Source organism: Odocoileus virginianus, unplaced genomic scaffold (genome assembly GCF_023699985.2).
Source record: "Odocoileus virginianus isolate 20LAN1187 ecotype Illinois unplaced genomic scaffold, Ovbor_1.2 Unplaced_Contig_19, whole genome shotgun sequence".
Taxonomy (NCBI): domain Eukaryota; kingdom Metazoa; phylum Chordata; class Mammalia; order Artiodactyla; family Cervidae; genus Odocoileus; species Odocoileus virginianus.
In genome coordinates, this window is record NW_027224336.1 from 597440 (window position 1) to 617456 (window position 20017).

General features: G+C 53.4%; 3 long non-coding RNA genes across 3 annotated transcripts; 1 reads left to right on the forward strand and 2 right to left on the reverse strand.

Annotated features, from left to right (window-relative positions):
• Nucleotides 1-1393: 1393 nt before the first annotated feature.
• On the reverse strand, nt 1394-5030 carry LOC110131512 (uncharacterized). Its single transcript, XR_011486492.1, has 3 exons — nt 4932-5030; nt 4217-4278; nt 1394-2261 (listed from the first exon to the last, which is right to left on the reverse strand). It is a non-coding gene; the product is annotated as an uncharacterized lncRNA (long non-coding RNA).
• LOC110131513 (uncharacterized) lies at nt 4530-10237 on the forward strand. Its single transcript, XR_002312204.2, has 2 exons — nt 4530-4619; nt 9945-10237. It is a non-coding gene; the product is annotated as an uncharacterized lncRNA (long non-coding RNA).
• On the reverse strand, nt 5653-8944 carry LOC110131511 (uncharacterized). Its single transcript, XR_002312202.2, has 2 exons — nt 8477-8944; nt 5653-5872 (listed from the first exon to the last, which is right to left on the reverse strand). It is a non-coding gene; the product is annotated as an uncharacterized lncRNA (long non-coding RNA).
• Nucleotides 10238-20017: the final 9780 nt, after the last annotated feature.

Below are 20017 nucleotides of genomic sequence, written 5' to 3' on the forward strand. Positions count from 1 at the left end.
CAGGATTACTTTGGCTATTCGAGGTTTTTTGTATTTCCATACAAATTGTGAAGTTATTTGTTCTAGTTCTGTGAAAAATACCGTTGGTCATTTGATAGGGTTTGCATTGAATCTATAGATTGCTTTGGGTAGTATAGCCATTTTGATAACACTGATTCTTCCAATCCATGAACACAGTATATTTCTCCATCTGTTTGTGTCCTCTTTGATTTCTTTCATCAGTGTTTTATAGTTTTCTGTGTATAGGTCTTTTGTTTCTTTAGGTAGATATACTCCTAAGTATTTTATTCTTTTTGTTGCAATGGTGAATGGTATTGTTTCCTTAATTTCTCTTTCTGTTTTCTCATTGTTAGTGTATAGGAATGCAAGAGATTTCTGTGTGTTAATTTTATATCCTGCAACTTTACTGTATTCGTTGATTAGCTCTAGTAATTTTCTGGTAGAGTCTTTAGGGTTTTCTATGTAGAGGATCATGTCATCTGCAAACAGAGAGAGTTTCACTTCTTCTTTTCCTATCTGGATTCCTTTTACTTCTTTTTCTGCCCTAATTTCTGTGACCAAAACTTCCAAAACTATGTTGAATAGTAGTGGTGAGAGTGGGCACCCTTGTCTTGTTCCTGATTTCAGGGGAAATGCTTTCAATTTTTCACCATTGAGGGTGATGCTTGCTGTGGGTTTGTCATATATAGCTTTTATTATGTTGAGGTATGTTCCTTCTATTCCTGCTTTCTGGAGAGTTTTAATCATAAATGGATGTTGAATTTTGTCAAAGGCTTTTTCTGCATCTATTGAGATAATCATATGGTTTTTATCTTTCAATTTGTTAATGTTCACCAGTGTTTTCTGGAGAACAAACCCATGGCCCCCAGATCTGCCTTCCCCCACGGGGACCAAGGACATAGACAAATAGTTGTAACATTGTATAAAGAATTTAGAGGTAAAGTTACATAAAAAGAGGGTGTTACACAAAAGAAAGTCCCAGCGTCTTTGCCTGGGTGAGAAACTGCAGGAAAGCCAGAAGGCACCTGTGGGCACAGAGGAGAGATGGCTGGGGAGCCCCAGAGAGAAGCAAGGCCACACCCTCAAGGCTTAAGACCCTCGCGGCCTCTGCGAAGGATGGATATACATGCACTGGTGTTATTAAACTCAATAAAGTTTTTTTTAAAATTTTAAACCATCGCAGAGTCTCCGTACATTCAAGGAGACCGTCTCATGTAAAGGATGCAGGAAATGCCAAGCTCTACTGTGCAGTCTTGACAGGAAACCTGAAATGGGTGTAATGAAGGCTGTGACCCTAATGTGAGTGATTCACTCCTTAAGAGGCAGGAAGGCTGCTCTTCAGAGGACATTTATTCATTGCCCACTGACTTCATAAAGTTCACGGCAATATTCCTTGTACTTCTACAATTAACCTTTAGTCATGCCACTTTCTTACAGAAGAATCATTTAGATGGAACATAAAACTCGTGTGTGGAGACTCAGCCTTTGATCTGGCTGGTGTGCTGTCCACACAGGACTGACGTGGTGCCGTTGTGAAATTCTGAAAGGGCTGAAATTCTCTGTGATGTTGGAGACAGAAAAATCATTAAGGCTTGCCGTCTGAGCTGTGGTGCCTTCAGCTTGATTGTTGGTGGTAAATCCCTTCATTGAGTGAGTCCTTTAAGGACGACTGTTATATTAGGACAAATGGAGGTATTCCAAGGCCTGGCGAGTGTGGTACAGGGTGTAAAAGGCCTGAATAGTTGATCAAATCATAGGCTTAATCCCCTAATTGCCCACTGAGAAACGGCTTCGGGAATAATTACAGAACCTAGTCCTATTCACCAGCACAGCTAATCCTTTCTAAAATCTCACGGGGCTCTTTGGCTCAACGACGTCCTAAGGCTGAGGTTGCCACAGGATTGATAGACACTTACTTTAAAATACAGCCCTGGACACACACACACACACACACACGCACAACAAACATACTTGCTTTCAAAGCACTCATTGCATTTAAAGTAAGCATTGACTCAGGAATTTTTGCCTGACTCCTTGGGTAACCGAGCCCTTTCTTCTTGGGGGTGAGGGGCAAACTCGTGTGAAGGTCAGACAGACTGGTGTACCTTAGACCTCAACGCCTCTGAGAAGTCGTTGCTAAAGACCTAACTGAGATCAGACAGCCTCGCTGCTGCACCCCATGGGTCCTGGGCCCCCTTCCTCCAGGCAGGTGCTGGATGCTGGCATTTTAGAGCCGAGAACAGGCTCCAGCAGGGAAATCCCTGGAAAACAGTGAGGTCTCTGCTGACCTTGACACAGGGGTGGCCAGAGGAATCTGGGTGGGCTTCACGGAAACGGTGAGCTAAAGCAGGAATGTCTTAGGCCACTTTCTAAACAGTCTCCATGGACTGCCTCCTGGACTGGGCGAGCCTGGAGCTGCACACAGTGGGGATGGTGCTCAGCCGGCAGATGGAGCCCCAGAATGAGCAAGCCCAGAGGGAAGATTACATGATTGCATCTTTAACACAAAAATGTCAGCCAGGTCAACTCTGGTAAAAACCTGCGGTGTTTTCTTTGGAACCCCCCAACCCCTGATTTCTCTGTTTTGGTACTTTCCATCAAAAGTTGCTTCTCTAAGACCATCCGGTCGGGTGGGTGATGACAACGCAGCTCATTCTGGGGTGAAACTAAGCCAAACAGGTAAAATGGCAATGGGTGTGTGAGGGTTCCTGGAAGGAGACTCGTGGGAGAGACAGCAGGCTGGGGCTGCAGGCGGGGCCGCCCGCAGTCTCATCATTACTCAGCTTAGGTTGTGCTTGTCGTGATGGGCGCGAGACTGCCACTCCGGGAAGCTGACCCTTGCCTCCTGGGCTCCCTCTAGCTGGTGCATGCCAGGGACGGCGGCTCAGGAGCCGGTGTGCCGAGCACAGGGCGGCAGGAGCTGGCCCTGGTCTGCAGTGGTGGCCACTAGTGTCCCCTTGGAGGGTGGCCTTGGTCACGTCTTGACTTTGCTCCTAGTCTGTGATGTCACTATGGGACTTTTCCGGCTCTGCAAGATGGGAAGGCGGACTGTTCAGGCTGCCTGGAAGGTCAGCACATTTTAATGCCTTATTTTTCTTCCAAAATTGGCCCGAGTCAGTTTCTGCTGCAGCTGAGAACGTCACCTGGAAGGAGGATGGCTCGAGAATGGCTCCCCCAGGTGACCTCAGGGATGGGGCCCCAGGATGTGACAGAGGCTGATGCAGTGAAGGTCACCATCTCCTACCTCACAGCTCAATATTCTGTTTGACCATCATGTGTCCCTGCAGTCCAGGGTGTCAGGGGCGGGGGGTGAGGGTGAGTGGGGAAGGCGGGGTCTGGTCTTCTGGGCTCGTGTGGCACCTCCTGCCTCTTGCTCTCAGCTCACATACTCTCCGTCCCCTGCCCAACCCAAGGTCCTACGTCCAAGTGCCAGCCCAGTGCAGGAGCCCCAAAGGGTTGGACTGTCCAACAGGGACGAGGGTCCTGCTTGTCCTGAGACATGGAGGACATGAGGCAGCAGTCCATCCTGCACGCGCATGACCTCGTCACATCATGAAGACCTGACCCCACCCCAGTCACCTCCCCCAGATGACCGCAGTGAGGTCCTGGCCCCACCCCAGACGCCCCCCAGAGGACTGCAGTGAGGCCCTGACACCACCCCAGATGCTCCCCAGAGGACCACAGTGAGGCCCTGTCACCACCCCAGATGCCCCCCAGAGGACAGCAGTGAGGGCCTGACCCCACCCCAGAAGCCCCCCAGAGGACCGCAGTGAGGACAGCAATGGGGTGGACGGCTGTGGCTCCAGCCTGAGGTCCTGCACTGAATCTCAGCCCCACATGTGACCTCCCACGCTGTGACCTTCAAGGCTACACCTGGCCACCTTACTCAGCCTCACCTGCTCACTGCAGAGTGGGCGGCATCTCGGCGTCCCTCCCGAGATGGCTCCCATGAGGGATCCCATCTCAGGGCCGCGGGGGATGGCTGCTTCCTCCCTCCCCCGGACACGGACGTGACATCCAGGCCAGTCACTTGGCCACTGCTGCTCCTCTCATTTTTAAAATGAGGGTCAATAACAACTGCCATGTTCTCCTCAGAGCTTTGAAGACCCACTGGATGGTCGTTTCTGTGACCCATAAATGTTTATCTTCTCAGAGTGAAGAGTTATATAGAAAAGGAGGTTTTTTCCAAAAAAATAATAAGACCTTATTATTCTACCTGTAATGATTCAGTTTCGATGATGTGGCCTTATGGATGTCCTACTGGATAGAAACTTGATACTGAAAGCAAATGAAGCAGAGAAACATCTGTGTATCAGGCACAGTCAGCAACATGCCCAGGTCTGCAGGAGGGACTCCCCTCGGGTACCACCCCCAGGCTGCCCCAGGCGGCCCGTGCTGCTGTCGAGCATGGTGGCAGTGATGGAGGAGCTCTGGGCCTTCACCCTGAATCACCAGCTCCGGGGAAGCTGCAGCCATCCTGGGTTTCTCAGGCAACCTCGAGACAAAGCACTGAGATTCCAGCCATGACCACATGAGGCGGCCACGCCCTCTGCTAGCGGAGGTCATCCTCTGGACGACCACAGCGCTGGCAATGATAGGGCCTGAGCTGGAACCAACTGGTGAGTGCTCCCAGGCCCAGCCCACAGAAACTGTGATATAATAACTGCTTGTTGTCTCAGGGTGCTATGTTTGGGGCGATTTGTTATTTAGCAGCTGGTAGCTAATACATTACCTAATTGATCCAGACAATCACACACACACGTGCACACACACATTCATGACAAGTCCTTGGCCCACGATTTCAACCTGATAATTCTACTGCATCTGAGAGTCCTGGCCCCAAGTTGTTCACACAAAGGGCCCGTCCCAACCTGTTGTCCTTTAGTTCTTCAACGAAGACACTTTAGTCCCACTGCCCAAGATCCACTAACCTCATGTCAACTTTCATTATACACTGAAGAGCGTATTCAAGTTTGAAGGAAAGAGACTCTTGTGCTCTTCAAGTCTCTATCAAGGAGAGGCAAATGCAAATGAAAGCACCTGCCCTACTAACGAGAAAAGCCCTCCCTAGGATCTCCTAAGGGAGTGAAAGGAGATTCCAAATATTCTGATCTGTGGAAAGCCTGCTAGGCAGGGTAAGGGTAATGGATGTGTGGTGCTTTGTCTGTTGGTTAAAGAGATTCTTCTGAATAATTTATAGCATGGGCTATTATCAAAAACAAATCAAAGAACCGAAACGAGTGAACGATAATGCGTATTATGAATTCTTACTCTTTGAAATATATGGGAGATTTTATAAAAGTCCAAATATACTGACTATTTAGTATTTAAGTAAAACACAGTATATAAACATATTCATAAAGATTTAAAAGATTATGCCTCGGTCTGTCACGACCTATTAAATTCTACATCCATCATTTAGTTAATCCCCAAATTCTTTGCTATCATCATGAGATGAAACACCCTTGCTCAACAAAATGATTTGCTTACTTACATAAAATGAGTCATGAAATAAAACTTGATTTCTGGTTTAGACTATAAAATCCAAAAGCTGAGTAATGTTGTCATGAAACAAAGTGCTCTACATAATAATAGTAATGATACCAGCTAAAAATATTGAAGATGACTTAAGAAAAATCAGCAGGCAGAAACTAGACTACGTAGGTGTGCCACAACATTTAATTTGGGGTGGTGGTCTGTGATCTGAGTTACTGCAATGGTTTTCAAACAAGCTTGGCATGCTGCATTCTGGACCTCAGTCTATTACATAATGAAAAACTTCCTCATAACACCATTCAGAAACTAGAAGCATGGCCTGTGGATGTCTGAGGAAGGCAAGTAGACATGGAAAATGTGGCCTTCTTTTCAGATTCTGTAGAGAAACAGATCAAACAAAAGTACATTGGTGCAGGAAAAATATACTTTGATCCTTACTTTACACCACCCACCAGAATTAATTTGAGATGAGTCATAAACTAAAATGTAAAAGCTAAAACCATGAAGCTTTTAAAGCACAGCGCAGGAATATCTTTGTGACTTCAACTAAGCAAGGGTTTTTCAGACAAGATATGGAAAATAATCATCACAAAATAAAAATGACTAGTCTTCATCAAAATTTTAAACTGTGGTCATTAAAAAATACCATTAAGATAATAATTAGGCAAGAAACAGACTGGAAGAAATTATTTGCAAAACAAATATTCACATTCTATAAAGAGCTCCTAAAACTCAATAAAAATAAAAGCATGTGAGAGATTTCAACACTTTACCAAAGAAGGGAAACGTGTGAAAAGTGTTTACATCAGCACCGAGGAGGGGATTGAAAGTGAGAGCTGCCGTGAGGTGCCACTGCACAGAAGTGGAGGGTCTAACCCTGAGATTCTCTGTTTCTGGCCACGCTGTGTGGCTCACGGGGCCTTACTTCCCCAGCCAGGGATTGAACCTGGACCCTCAGAAATGGAAGGACAGAGTCCTAACTACTGGACCACTAGATCAGGGAATTCCCTAAGACAAAGAAATATTGACAAGACTTAACATTGGTGAGGATGTAGAGCAATCAGATGGAGGTTTAAAATGGCACAATTACTTTGGGAAAACAGCTCCCAGTTTCTTAAAGACCAAACATACAGCTACATGTGACCCAGCCACCAGGTAATGGACCAAGAGAAATGAAAACGCATTTCTACAAAGATCTCCATAAGAACGTTTGCAATGGCTTTACTTACCGTAGCCAAAAGGTGCAAATCGCCCGCATGTCCATCCGTTGGAGCACGTGTAAGTTACCTGCAGTGGACTCCTCCAAGGGACTACAATTTAGACATAGAAAGCCACGGACACTGGTCACGTGTCCAACACCACACACGGACCCTAAGAGGAATTTGCGAAATAAAAGAAGGCTTTGCATAAAGAGTGCACGCTCTGCGTGTCAGGCTGTCTCAAGTTCTATAGGACGAGTTCACCTGAGGACGGGGGGTGGGGCTGGGTAGACATCATACAGCTTTAGGGTCGGTGGTCACGTTCGACATCCTGATATGTGTTCGGGTCATACTAACACCTTGGTCAAAACTCAGAGGATGTGACCCTTGAGGTCTGCATTTCACTTTGAGTAACTAAGACGGTAAACAACCCGCTTGCAGTACGGGAGACCTGGGTTCAATCCCTGGGTTGGGAAGATCCCCTGGAGGAGGGCTGGCAACCCACTGCAGTATTCGTTGCCTGGAGAATCCCACGGACAGAGGAGCCTGGTGGGCTGCAGTCCACAGGGTCACAAAGGTCAGACACGACTGAGCGGTTAAGCACGCAAGGCTCACCTCAAACGAGAAAAACCTTAAATGGGCATCGAACTCTCTCAAGACTAAGTATTTACGGAGAAGAGGACATTCTTGTAGTTAAAAATAAGATGCTCTGATCGCCAGCTGGAGGAACGGGCGGAGGGCGGGCAGGCTGCCCGGCAGGTGTGGCGAGTTCGCCCAGCAGGGGAGGCAGCTCTGGTGCACACACCAGGCTTCGCTGTGAGACGTGTTGGGACAGAATTTCTCCAAGGCCATGTGTTTGAAAAACTATACTTTTTAGCATCAAATTCTCACACAGAGTTGGTTTCTTCCTTCTTCTGCCTGCAATGGTCTAGACAGGACGACGGCCGGGAAGGCCTGGCCCTGTGCGTCCGGCCAGCCCGCAAGCCCACATGGCCCGCAGGCCCAGGCCTCATGAAACGCCTAGACGCCTCTCCAGCACTGTGCTCACCAAGCCGCCTGCAGTTCGTGGGTGGGGACACATGGCAGCCCGTGCAGCTTACAGCTTACAGTCCAAACTCAATCAGAAAACACTGGAGGTAAAACTGAGTGTTTGCGGCAACCAACAAAACCTTGTTATCACAAATAATGAGTAAGTCAGCAAATATATTTACAAGACTTCAGAGTGTGCTAGTGACGAAAGGAGGCAGAGGCCAAAAGTCTGATCTGCTTTGCAAAGACGGTATGATTTGATCATAGAAATAGAGCAAAGGCATAGGAGGCAAGCAGGGGCCACTGAAACGCTGACCATGAGATGGACTCAGAGCCTGTGAGACAGGAAGCCTCAGTGTGGACCGGGGCTGAGGCCTGCAGGAAGGAGGCTCGACGCAGTGACCGACATCTACCACACAGACCACAGTTTTCTGGGCCCTCAGACAGTCCTTCCTCCTGACGGCACTGGGGCGGAATGAAGCGGGCTGACTATGGTCTCGATTGGTGGGGACGCCTGAGACCACGGAGCTGGAGAGCGGCAGGACGAGGCCGCTGGCCCTGCAGCCCAGCTTCCAGGCGGGAGGGGAGCATTGCACAAGCAGACCGTGGGGAGCAGGGATGGGCCGGTGGCTCCATAGGGCTCAGCCAGGAAGTCACGCTGGGTGAGTCAGGAGGAGCTGCTGGGAGCGAACTCTGGAACGGTCCCGTGGGGAAGCGCCCAAGCCTGGGCGCCGGGCTCAGCTGAGTCCTACCTCACCTCTGGAGCTGCCCTGTGACCTGGGGCAGCTGCAGCACCTCGTCCGGAGAACCCAAGAGACGTTCAGCATGGCAGCCTCACGCCCTTTCCTCCAGGAGGCGCCCCGAGTTGTCTGAGCCTCAAGCTCCCGGGGTTCGGTGTCCTCCTCTGTGACGTTAGCTTCTCTTGTGATTTAACAGGACAGATCACAGGATCTCATCACTCTGAGTGGGTTACCAGGGAGACAGGCTGGGCAGGGGGCTTCCTAGGTGACGGGTAGGTGGCAGGCAGCAGGACTGGATTCAAGGCTGGAGCCCAGAGCCTTCTGGCAGCCTGAAACATTCTGAAACACCCGGAAACATCCTGAAACATCATGAAACATCCTGAAACATCCCCAAACACCCTGAAACGCCCCCAAACACAAGGAAACAGCCTGAAACAGCCCGAAACACCCTGAAACATCCCCAAACACCCTGAAACACCCGGAAACAGCCTGAAACACCCTGAAACATTCCCAAACACCCTGAAACAGCCTTGGAACGCCTGGCCCTGTGAGATGGCCCCACACCAAGAGTGTCAGCTGGTGCTCAGCTGTAATAACTCCCCGTGAATGCCTACAGACCCCACCAGGGTTTCTCGGAACTCAGCTGCACAGCCCTCAGAGTCTCTTCAAGGGAGAAATATTCTGAAGCTGTGGGTGCCAGGTTTCCCCTGAACTGAAACAAAAGTCACCATGAGGCTTGGAGAGGTTGAGAATCTCAGACAGGTCACACACTGTCTGGGTGCAGGAACCGGATGTGAATGGCAGCGTCCAGTCTGTGGTCATCACCCGGAGCGCCACCTGCTCTGCCGTCTAAGCAGAATAGGTCTGCAGACCCAGACATGATGGTGAACTCCCACCAAACCCAGGCCTGGAGCAGAATGGTGGCAGAACCAGGGTGTCCCAGGTGAAGGAAAGCCCCACCCCAGCTCACAGACACAAGGGGCTTTAGATCCGCCCCTCTATCCTCCACCACTGGCTGGGAGAAGGTGCAGCCAGGCACCAGCAGGTCATGCCGTGGGGCAGGCCTGCACTGTCCCCGGCCCAGGCTGACTGCAGAGCGCCGGGCTCCTGAAGGCGAAGCTGAGAAGGGCTGGAGAGAGCTGTTTGTGCAGATGTCAGTTTGGAACAGCGGTCACCGCAGGTGAGGAAGCTCAGAACCAGACCAGATGCCCCGCGTCTGAGCCCCGGGCAGATGCTTACGGACTCCGTGGGCTCCAGCCCCTGCACCCTGGCACCTCCGGCTCCCAGCTCCGGGCGAGGCCTAAGGACCGGCCCCTGGAGACGGTCTCTGCATGGACACCAGCCCCCAGCCCGGAGGATGGGCGACCTGGAGGCAGAGGCCCCAGAATGGTGTGGGATCCAAGGGGACCTCGGCTTGGGGTGACAGCGCTTCTCTCTTTGCCCATAAAACGACACTTTCTTTTATTTTCTTTCTAAACAGAAATGATTTCTTCTGTGTTACTTGGTCGCTCAACCAGGAAAGAGGAACTCTTTCTACTCTTTATCATCTGCTATTTACTCAGTGCAAAATGCAGTGCCCAGCGCCTGGAAAGTCCCGCGAGCAAACTGGAAATTCTGGCTCCTGGGGGGATCTGTTCACAGAATTTTATTTTCACTGGTTGTTGAGAGAATCGTTAAGATTGCATAGTTTCGGGTTTCCATTTTTGTGTGTTTTATAGTTTTATGGTATTAAAAGAACTGCAAATTTGTGTTAGTGCAGTGAGATTAAGATAATCTTTTTCTTTTTTTCTTGTTTCCTTTCTTATTTTGGAAAACAAAACATGCTAAGGGAAAACTGAATACCAGAATAAAATATCCATAAAATAAACGTTTTTTAAAAATAAAAAACGTGTCAGTGGGGCCGAGTGTTTTGGGGCGAACTTGTCAGGGGTGTCAGTGAGAGAAAAATGAAGCAGAAAGAAATAGTCCTTCTAACCTGTACAGCTTGTCCTAGAATCATTAATATACATTCTCTAGAATGCTTCCCACATGCATGGGTGACCCTGGCAGTGACCTTTGCGAGACAGCTGGTCGGGGAGAGTTTCCCGCCCCAAGCCCCCCACTGGGGTCCCAGCCTCCTGCCCACCAGCAGTGTGGGTCCCTTCATAGAGTGGGTGCTGGTCGGTCAGTCACTCACCCCCGGGACAGGCGCTCTGTGAAGGCGGGACCCCTGGGCACCTGGGTCCAAGTCAAGCCAGAGAGCTGTGGCAGGATGGCAGGTGAGCTGAGAGCGGCTGGACATGGGGCAGACAGGCTGAGAGCCTGAGCCGTGCGGGTACCACGTGGCTGCCCCACCAGAGCCTGCGACACTGGAGAGTCCCCTGGACACCCTGCCTCCGTTTTCTCTGTCAAACAGGAGGATAACAGTGACTCGAATCACGACCTGCCCCTTCTCAGTCTGGGAACCCCTGCAGTGAGCTGCCCTGCTTGCAGAAAGAGCAGTCGAGAGAAGGAACAGCCCCCTCAGGAGGGGGAAGGGGGTGCTGTTCTCAGCTGCTCAGGACAAACTCTCAGGAAACAACTGCCCCGCATCTCCACATGTTTCGTTTCGCACTTTTGGAAAATCAGCCCCTGGATTCGAAGAGTCCCTCGAGCAGGTCACACTCCACTCAGCTCACTGGGGGTGGGGAGCCAGCCATGCTCACAGGCGCTGGCCTTGGAATCCCTTGACTGGGCACAGGGATTGTTCTCAGATGGCACTGAGAGCTTTCCGAGGCATTTACAAGTGTCATTCTCCCCAGGAGCTTCGCACACCACACCCATTTATGACGGAGAGTCGGGCAGAGGGACAGGGCCAGAGCAGAGGCGCCCCGCCAGCACCCCGTCAAACCCGCAAATCGCACGGGTCACTCCTGGCCACCCCCAGAGTCCAGCAGACTCAGCCCTGGCCTCCGGAGCCCGGCCACCCCCCGCTCACCCTCCTGGATGCTCCCCAGCCTCTGGCCCCACCCCTCACATGGCTCCTGCTCCTTTCCTCAAACCGAGCCTGCCTGGCAGCCTCTGAGTAGCCTATGTCCACTCCCGGGCACGGGGGTCACTGCAACATGGGCCTGGAGACAGAACGGCCTCCCGCACCCCAGAGCCAGGCCCCGCACCTGTCTCGCGCTAGACGAGTTCTCCCAGCAGGAACGGGTCCTCCCGCGCCCTCACTCTGGCCCTGCCCTGGGACCCAGGTGTGCCTGACAGAGAGGGGGGTGAACACCTGGAGCCCCTGCCCACAGAAGCACTGCTGTTGGTGCGTGGCTCCAAGCGGGCCTCAGGCCTCAGGCAGGTCTGAAAGGGGTGTGGACCCCCTGCAGGCTGTCCACTTACGGTTCTTTGGGCCGATGCACCCACTACTGGCCTGGTTGTTCAGCCATCATGGACCTCCAGGCATGAAGCCCCGTCGTCACCTCAGATTCTCTCCTCCGCGTCCCCCTCTTCCTCACTCCCCTGGTCACCGCCACCGTCTCAGCCTGCCTCCCAGACACCACCCCCAGCTCTCGCTCTTAATCCAAAGCCTCCGCTGTCTGCCCGTTCTGTGCAAAACAAGGCCCAGGTCCCGGGCCTGGTGCTGAAAGACTCCACGGGCTGACCTCTGTCTGCATCTGCTGGGTCCTGGAGGGTCCAGACCAGACCCGCGGCTGTCCAGATGCGCGTGTGCGGGGACAGGAAATGAACACGCGGCCCGCGCTTCCTGCCCAGAAGCCATCTGAGGCCTGCGGCTACTCCCCCGGACAGAGTGGTCCCAGGACCTCCCACCGAGCAGGCCTGGCGGGAAAGAACAGGGAGCCGCTCTGGGCTGCCCGCCACCCAGGAGGAGAAGCGGGCCTCAGCCCCCGCGGGTTCATGCATTCTTCAGAATGAGAGCTCCTGAGCATCCCTCTTCTGGGGACAAAGCAGCTCTGCTTGAGAAACCCCAGGAGAAGCTCCATCGTGAAGGGCACCCAGGAACCCTGGGGACCAGATCTGCCCTGGGGTGGCGTGGGGTGCCGGGGGCGGGGGAGCTCAGCCACGACCCTCAGCAGCGCCGGGGAAGGGAGGCGGTGACATGGCGGTTTAACCTCGTGGTCCCCGAGCCGGCATTGCATGGAGGTTTGGGTGGGGGCTGGGCCCTGGAGGTAGGTGGACCGCCCCATGTCGACAGCTGGCAGAGCCCCCCAAGGCTCCAAGGAGTGCCCGGGGCTAAGAACTAGACGGTCCCCTCCCTGGCATGCTCCCCCACGCTCAGCATCGAGGCCGTAGGGGCAGAGCATCGGATGCGCTTCTCCTGACACGACTCCAGCTCAGCTGGGGACACTGATGCAAGACTGGGGCTGGGCGTCACGATTAAATGGCTCTTGTGGATATTTCTGCAGCAACTTTCTCCTGAAAGTCCTGGTGTCCAGGTGAAGCCAGGCTCGCCCCCTCCCCCCCCCGTCCCAACGGGCCCCCTCTGGACACTCATGTGGCTTGTCATCCAGCTTCAGCATGCTGTGTGCCTGCGATGTGGCCCAGGTGACTGGTTCCATCACGGAAACTTACCTGCAAGTGTTTGTCAGTATTTACTCATGCCTGAAAAGCAGGTAGAAGGCCATTTGCTTTCTCTCTGTTTATGGAAACGGTTTTAAAAATAACTGAATTGTGTCAGCATTAAAAAAAAAAAAAAAGAGAAAACGGCCTAATGCAGCAGCGCTGGATTGACTGGCCCTGAATGAGTCCGAAGAGTTGGGGGCTTGAAGGGACCTTGAGAACCATGAGCCAATGCCTGCCTTCTTTCCAGGTGAGGCCAGGCTCAGAGGGGCCTCCTGTAGCAGGGAACGCAAGCAGGAGCCGAGACAAGCCAGGTGTCCAGGGGACGAGGCCGCAGAAACTTCCAGAGACCAAACGCCTTTCCCAAGGTCACACAGCAGCTCTGGCATTTCCAAGTTCAAAATCACTCCAGAGCCTCCGCTGACCTCCTGAAGATGTCTCCCCAGACGCTGTCTGCCTGAAGTCCTGTTCCTCTCACCTTCCAGATCGATCTCGTGCCCAGGGACCCAGCCCACCAGCCAGGCAGCTTGGTTTTCTGCTCCGCAAAGCAGAGTCCAAGTCACTAAAATCTACCACCGAGGGTTTCATGTGGGACACTCCCAGCCCCCTCCGGCTAAGACATCGACTCCCTGGAGCCCCGTGGCAGGAGCTGATGCTGGCCCCTGCACAGGTGCCCCGTCCCTCAGTGCCCAACTGTCTCGGGTGAGGACTACACTTCCCATCTCCTGTATCCGGGTGTGGCCACAACAGTGCATTCTGGTCAAGGAGATTCAAGCAGAGTTGCACATGTACCTTTCGGGAAATGTTGCATACGGAGAAGAGAGGCCTCCTTCCTTGCCTCTTTCTCCTTCCTGCTGGCTGAGAGGTGGATGTGATGGCAGGAGCACCAGCATCCACTGTGGATGATGCAGTCTAGGGAGTGGCAAAACAGACAGTGGGACAGAGCCTGGGCCTCTGAGGACCCAGTGGAACAGCCATGCCAGCCTGGAGTGACCCAGTCCATCTTCCAACTTTTCAGAGCACTTCAAGCATTTTGTGTTTGAGTCACCATTAATTTGAATTTTCTATCACTGGTAACTTGTCTCATTCCTAATGGATACAGGCATCAATGGATGTGAGAGCTGGACCATAAAGCGGACTGAGCACTGAAGAACTGATGCTTTCAAGCTGTGATGTTGGAGAAGACTCTCAAGAGTCCCTTGGACTGCAAGGAGATCAAACCAGTCAATCCTAAAGGAAATCAACCCTGAATATTCACTGGAAGGACTGATGCTGAAGCTCCAATACTTTGGCCACCTGATGCAAAGAGCCGACTCACTGGAAAAGACCCTGATGTTGGGAAAGATTGAGGGCAGGAAGAGAAGGGGGACAACAGAGGATGAGATGGTTGGATGGCATCACCAATTCAATGGACATGAGTTTGAGCAAACTCTGGGAGACAGTGAAGGACAGGGAAGCCTGGTGTGCTGCAGTCCATGGGGTCGCAAAGAGTCAGACATGACTGGAGAGAATTAGCATATCCGCATGCACAGAGAAGAGGAGAGGGCTGATTCTGCGAGGTCAGGCACAGCAGACTCTGCGGTTCACTGGGTCGTCTACAGAAGAGTGGGCCTCAAGGAAGCACTTCCCCTGTGAATTCCCTCCTCAGCACCATCTTCTTTGACTTCAGCATTTAGGATCCTCGGGGCCCACAGCCCTTCAAGGCCTTGGACGGACATTGACCTCTGCGTCTGTGAAATGTGAGGCAACAATCTCCCACCCACGAAGGAGAAGAGCCGGGTGCAGGCTGCCCCCCGAGGAGCCATCGGGCCACTCGCTGGGACCCCAGCCTGAGGTCTGCTGACAGTCCCCTGCGGCCCCAGGGAGCCCCTGCCCAGTCACCTGGGGACCCTTAGTGGCTGGTGGCGTGGTTATGATGCCCTGACCGGGGGTGAGGGGGGAGAGCTGAGTGTCCTCCCCAAGAGGCCACCTGACCCCGAACGGGGAAGGAGACAGAACCCCAGGGCCCCCAGTCCACTGGGCCCATCCCCACCGAAGAAAGACAAAAGGTGGAGGCCGAGGCTGCCCTTTCGGCCCTCAAGCCGAAAGGCCCTTTAAGTGGCCCTTCGCTCCATTCTGCAGAGACAGGCGGTCAGCCCCTCCCCTCTGGACCCCCGCCAGGGAGCCCACCCTCCAGAGGACCAGAGGACCGTGAGGGGACCACCAGCCAGAGGACCGTCCCCAAGGGTCATGAAGTCAAGTCACCACGTCAGGGGCAAACTTTCCCTTCCTTCTTCTTTTGGAGAATGAATAGAATGGAATGAAAAGACTAGAAAACATCTGAGTCATCGTGTACACAGGGTAGAAAGGTTAAGTTTCGCTTCTTAAAGCTTCTGTTTCAGTGTGTGTGTGTGCGTGCGTGCACACCCACGTGTGCAACCGTGCAGGCCCACAGTTTAAACCCTGCGGCTCAGTTAGAAAACTGAAGGTCAGCTCTCGGTGGCCCACAGCGGGTAACGGCAATGACTTTCTGCAGAGCTGGGAAGGCACAGTGGAGAAATCAAAACGGGGGGACAGAGGACCCAGAATCAGGCCCTGGCCATGCTGTGAGTGCCCAGCCAAGCCTCAGAAGCCTTTGAGCTCCTTCCTCATCTGCAAAATGATGATGGTGATTCCCACTCTGCCTGCTCCCTGGGATTCTGGGCAGCTTGGATGGAGCAACAGTTGCTAAACACTGTACATGGCCCAGAAAGAGGCTGACTGGGGCATTGTGAAAGTCTGTGAAAGTCCAGTTAACGATAGGAAGCTCAAGCCAAGAGGGAAAGAGACGGGTACCAGAGTGGTTTGGGAATCACCGGGGTGCATCTCCCCAGTGCCCTAGCGAGCAGCTGGGCGACCCAGTCCGGTGGACGCCTCAGGGACCCTTCGCTACAGGGAGTCTCAGCAACACAAGCAGAGGAGGCCTGTGTGTCGCGGTGCTGCCCGAGGCTCCAGCAGGAGAGGGACAGCGGCCGGGCATCTGACGCTGACCGGTTGGCTCCGGCTTGCCCCACCCCACGGGGCTGCATCCTCCCTGGGCGGGCGGGCGGCAACGCTCCGTGCCCGCCTGGCTCTGGCGCCAGGGCCAGGGTGCCTGCCACTGCACAGAGAGTCTTGCAAAACACTGGCTCTCATGTCTCGCTGCTGAGTCACAGACTAAAGAATGAAGAAACGCTCCTGGATGGCAAACAAGGAAAAAAGAAAAGGAAGAAAGCGAGGATGATGTGTTCTTGGACCACAGCTCCAAATCAGTTTATGCTTGGAGCAAAATCAACACACAGATCTCTGCCTGTAGAGTAAGCTGTTAAAGGACCAAAAAAAAAAAATGCATTCCCTTTCTTTTTTCTAATTAAAAGATAATAGACACACAAAAGTCAAATCATAAACATAGTTCCCAAGAAGAAGGGAATGTGGGTGTTTCAAAGTGAGTGCATCTTTCCAAACTTTTTCCTTTAATTGAACTAATATGTGGATGCACACAAACGGAGACACTGGACAGACGTGTCTTTCTTCACCCGTCAGCGTCAGAGAGCTCCACCCACGACAGCTGCTGGAGGCCAGGACACCACGCCATGCTGTTCTGTGGCCATGAAGGACACCCTTGTGTGGACGAAGTGCGATTTACTGATCAGTCTCACTGAGGGGTGTTTAAAAGGCTCCTGAGTCTTTTTTTTAATTGAGATACAGTTTACACAGGTGTACACATTGTGGACATCTAAGGTATAAAACACGCTGATTTGGTCCAACTATGATCCATCCACAATTGCTTCTGAATTGTTGCTCCTACAAACAATGGCAGGATAAGCATCCAGACACATTCTTCACTGTGCCCTCATCCCAGAACTTCCCCGGGTTAATTTCTAGGAGAAGACTGAGTCAGGGCCTGTCTGCGTTTCCAGCGTGAGGGCAAACGGCCAAATCGCCCGGCGGAGGGGGGGTGCTGGGTCCCACCGCCCCAGCACTGGTTTCCCACACCTCACCCACGGAGGTGGTTAGCAACGCTTCCCCCTTCGCCCCGCTTCGATAGGCAACAAATAGCATTTCCCTGCTGTTTCTGGCACATGTGTGATAGTGGCGAGGTGTGAACTTGTGAACGTGGCCCGTTATCAGCAGCCCTGCACCACTGGCAGAGACGTCAGAGCGTGTGTGCCAGGCGTTGGCTCAACTCCTCACGGAATCAACTCTTCCAACCTCAGTTCGGCCCTGCAGGCGGGTACCACGGCTGCCCCTGTTTCACAAAGAATCAGGGCTCAGCAAGTCTCACGTGCCGAAGATCGTGGGGCCAATAAACCATGAGCCCAGGACTCAGGCCAGTGGGCCCATCCCCCGCTGTGTCTTCCAGCCAGGCTGTGCTTCCATTTACCTCTGGGTGTGAACAGGCTATGGATGCTGTTACCCGGGGTGCCGTGTTTGTGCGCTTTGCCCATTTCACAGTTGGAGTGTTTGTCTTTTTCTCACTAATTAGCCGAGACACGTTACATGTTAAGAATAGTAAACTCTGTCTTTTTTGGCTACTGACTTTTTCTCTGTGGAGAGTATTTACCCCCAACTTGCAGCCTTCATTTCTGGTTATACTCGGTGTGGGCGCCTGGGCGAGGGGTGGGGTGCCCGACCCAAGACCCTGACATGCCCAGGACGCAGGGCAGGCCGGCAAGCCGGGTGTCAGATACTGCTGGTGCCTCAGTCACGGAGCCCAGGAGGCCAGCGGTGAGAACCGGGGGTGGGAGGGAGAAAGGGTGGACTGAGGCAGGGACAGGCTCTCCCCTCCACTGGCCAAGCTGCCGAGTCTCTTTTTCTGTGATGAGTGCAAGCCCCCCGACAAGAAGGGGCTTTAATCGCTTGGGATGGTTCCAACGGGGCTAACCCTCTTCTCCTCTTTGGAAACTTAAATCTCCCTTTGTTGAAGCAGAGACTAAGCTTTGGTGACAAACTGTCCTCCAGGAAGCGGGGCACGTGTGAAGGAGGGGGTGTGGGGTCAGAGGCCAGGCTGCACCCCTGCCCTGGGCGTGTGGCTGCGGGGAGACGTGTTCCAGCCTCTTGGCCTCAGGGTCCCCGTCAGCACAGGGACAGGAGGCCCAAGTCACACAGTGGCTTGGAAATGCATGTAGAGCATCGGACCTCGTGGGACACGAGTCTTGGCAGACGGCAAGGCCTCCCGCATCCCACAGGACCGGGAGAGCCGGACTTGTGGAGGAGAAGGGCCCTGTGGGCCAGAGAGAACTGTGCCGCTGCGCTGACTCGCGGCCCCACTCTGAGCCAGGACTTCAGCCTGTGCGTCTGCAAAACTGCCCTCAGGACGGTGCCCGAGCTCACGAACCACAGAGGCTATGGGCCCCTCTGACTGCCGTCCACGCTGGGGACCCCGGGGCTCATCCAGAGCTGTTTTGTGGCCCCAGGGGCTTCTGTCATTCCCTTCGATTACCTGGGATGGCAGAAGTGAAATTCACACACACAAAAAAATGAAGTCACTCAGTTGTGTCCGACTCTTTGTGACCCCATGGACTGTAGCCCACCAGGCTCCTCCATCCATGGGATTCTCCAGGCAAGAATACTGGAGTGGGTTGCCATTTCCTTCTCCAGGGGATCTTCTGACCCAGGGATTGAACCCAGGTCTCCTGCATTGGAGGCAGACACTTTACCATCTGAGCTTCCCTCATAGCCCAGTTAGTAAAGAAGTTCACAAAGAGGATCTCAAACACACCAGAACTCCTTCAAGGCACCAGAGAACAGTGATCCACTTAGTTCATTGTGAGGACCAAGAGGATCCCGTCATTGGCTGAGAGCTGGTCCATCGACCCACGAACACTGGTCACTTCCCAGCTGCCCCTCCGGCCGGGCTCTGCTGGGTCTGGCTCTGCTCCTCCTTCCAAAGCACCGCAGGCTGGAAGGACACGTTTTCACCTCGTCTGGAGCCCGGCTCCTGGCAAAGGAGGAAACGCACAGCCAGGCCACGACCAAAGCGCAGTCCAGCTCCGGTGCATCTGTGCCACCTGGCAGCCACGCCGGAGCCCATCCCCCATATCACCGTGCCACCACTTCCCCCGAGCCTGCCCCCTGCATCACCACACCACTGCGCCTGAGCCCACCCCCGCATCACCGCGCCACCTCTTCCCCAGAGCCCACCGCGCCACCGCACTGGAGTCCACCGTGCCCGCCATGCCCGAGCCCCACACCTGTCGACGTCCTCGGTGACCCTCAAACCCACTGAGAGCACAGTCCCGTCCAGGTTTCCCCGAAGGGAGCCCGGATGAGGCTGCAGACATCTGCAACCCCACCACCCAGAAGGTGGAACCAGACCTCGTCTGTCTGCTCACCCCCACAGAAGGCCCGCACCAGGGCCGTCCCCCCCGCTACCCCCCTCCCCGGCTCACAAGAAGCCCGCAGTCGACGGAGGACACCGCAGTCGACGGACGACAGCGTCCCATCTCGGCAGACGGACACTCAGTCAGGGCTGAGTGCACAGCAGGCAGCCAGGGGGCCTGGGCTCCGGGCACTGCCCTCCCCTCCTCTCCCCCTGCTCCTGGGACCCTCCGTCCCACTGCTCAGGTCCCCGCTCTTGGTGACACCGCAGCCCTCGGGCCACACAACAGGAAGTAAAACCCATCCCAGCTTTAGGAGGAAGCCAGGAAATGCAGTCCAAACCAGTGTCACCTGGACGTAGGATCAGAACAAACCTACATGACGGGTTGGAGTATGAACAGCATGCACTTGCGTTGAAGGGCACAGACGCCAAGGTCGGCTTGTCTGCTCTCCGCAAGGGGTTGTAAAGGCTTCAGGGCATTCATGATGGAAACACAGACTTTTCAGGCTGAAAATTCTCTTTGGGATAATGCAGTCCAATTCCTGCACTTAACTGCTGTCAGAACTAATGTCCAAGTCATAGGTTAAGTGACTTGATGGGCTGGTCAATGCAAAAAATGGCCAGAAATCAGGTGCCTCCAATCACACCTCACACACACACTTCTACTTCTTCTTCATGTACATACACCCACCCACATGCACACC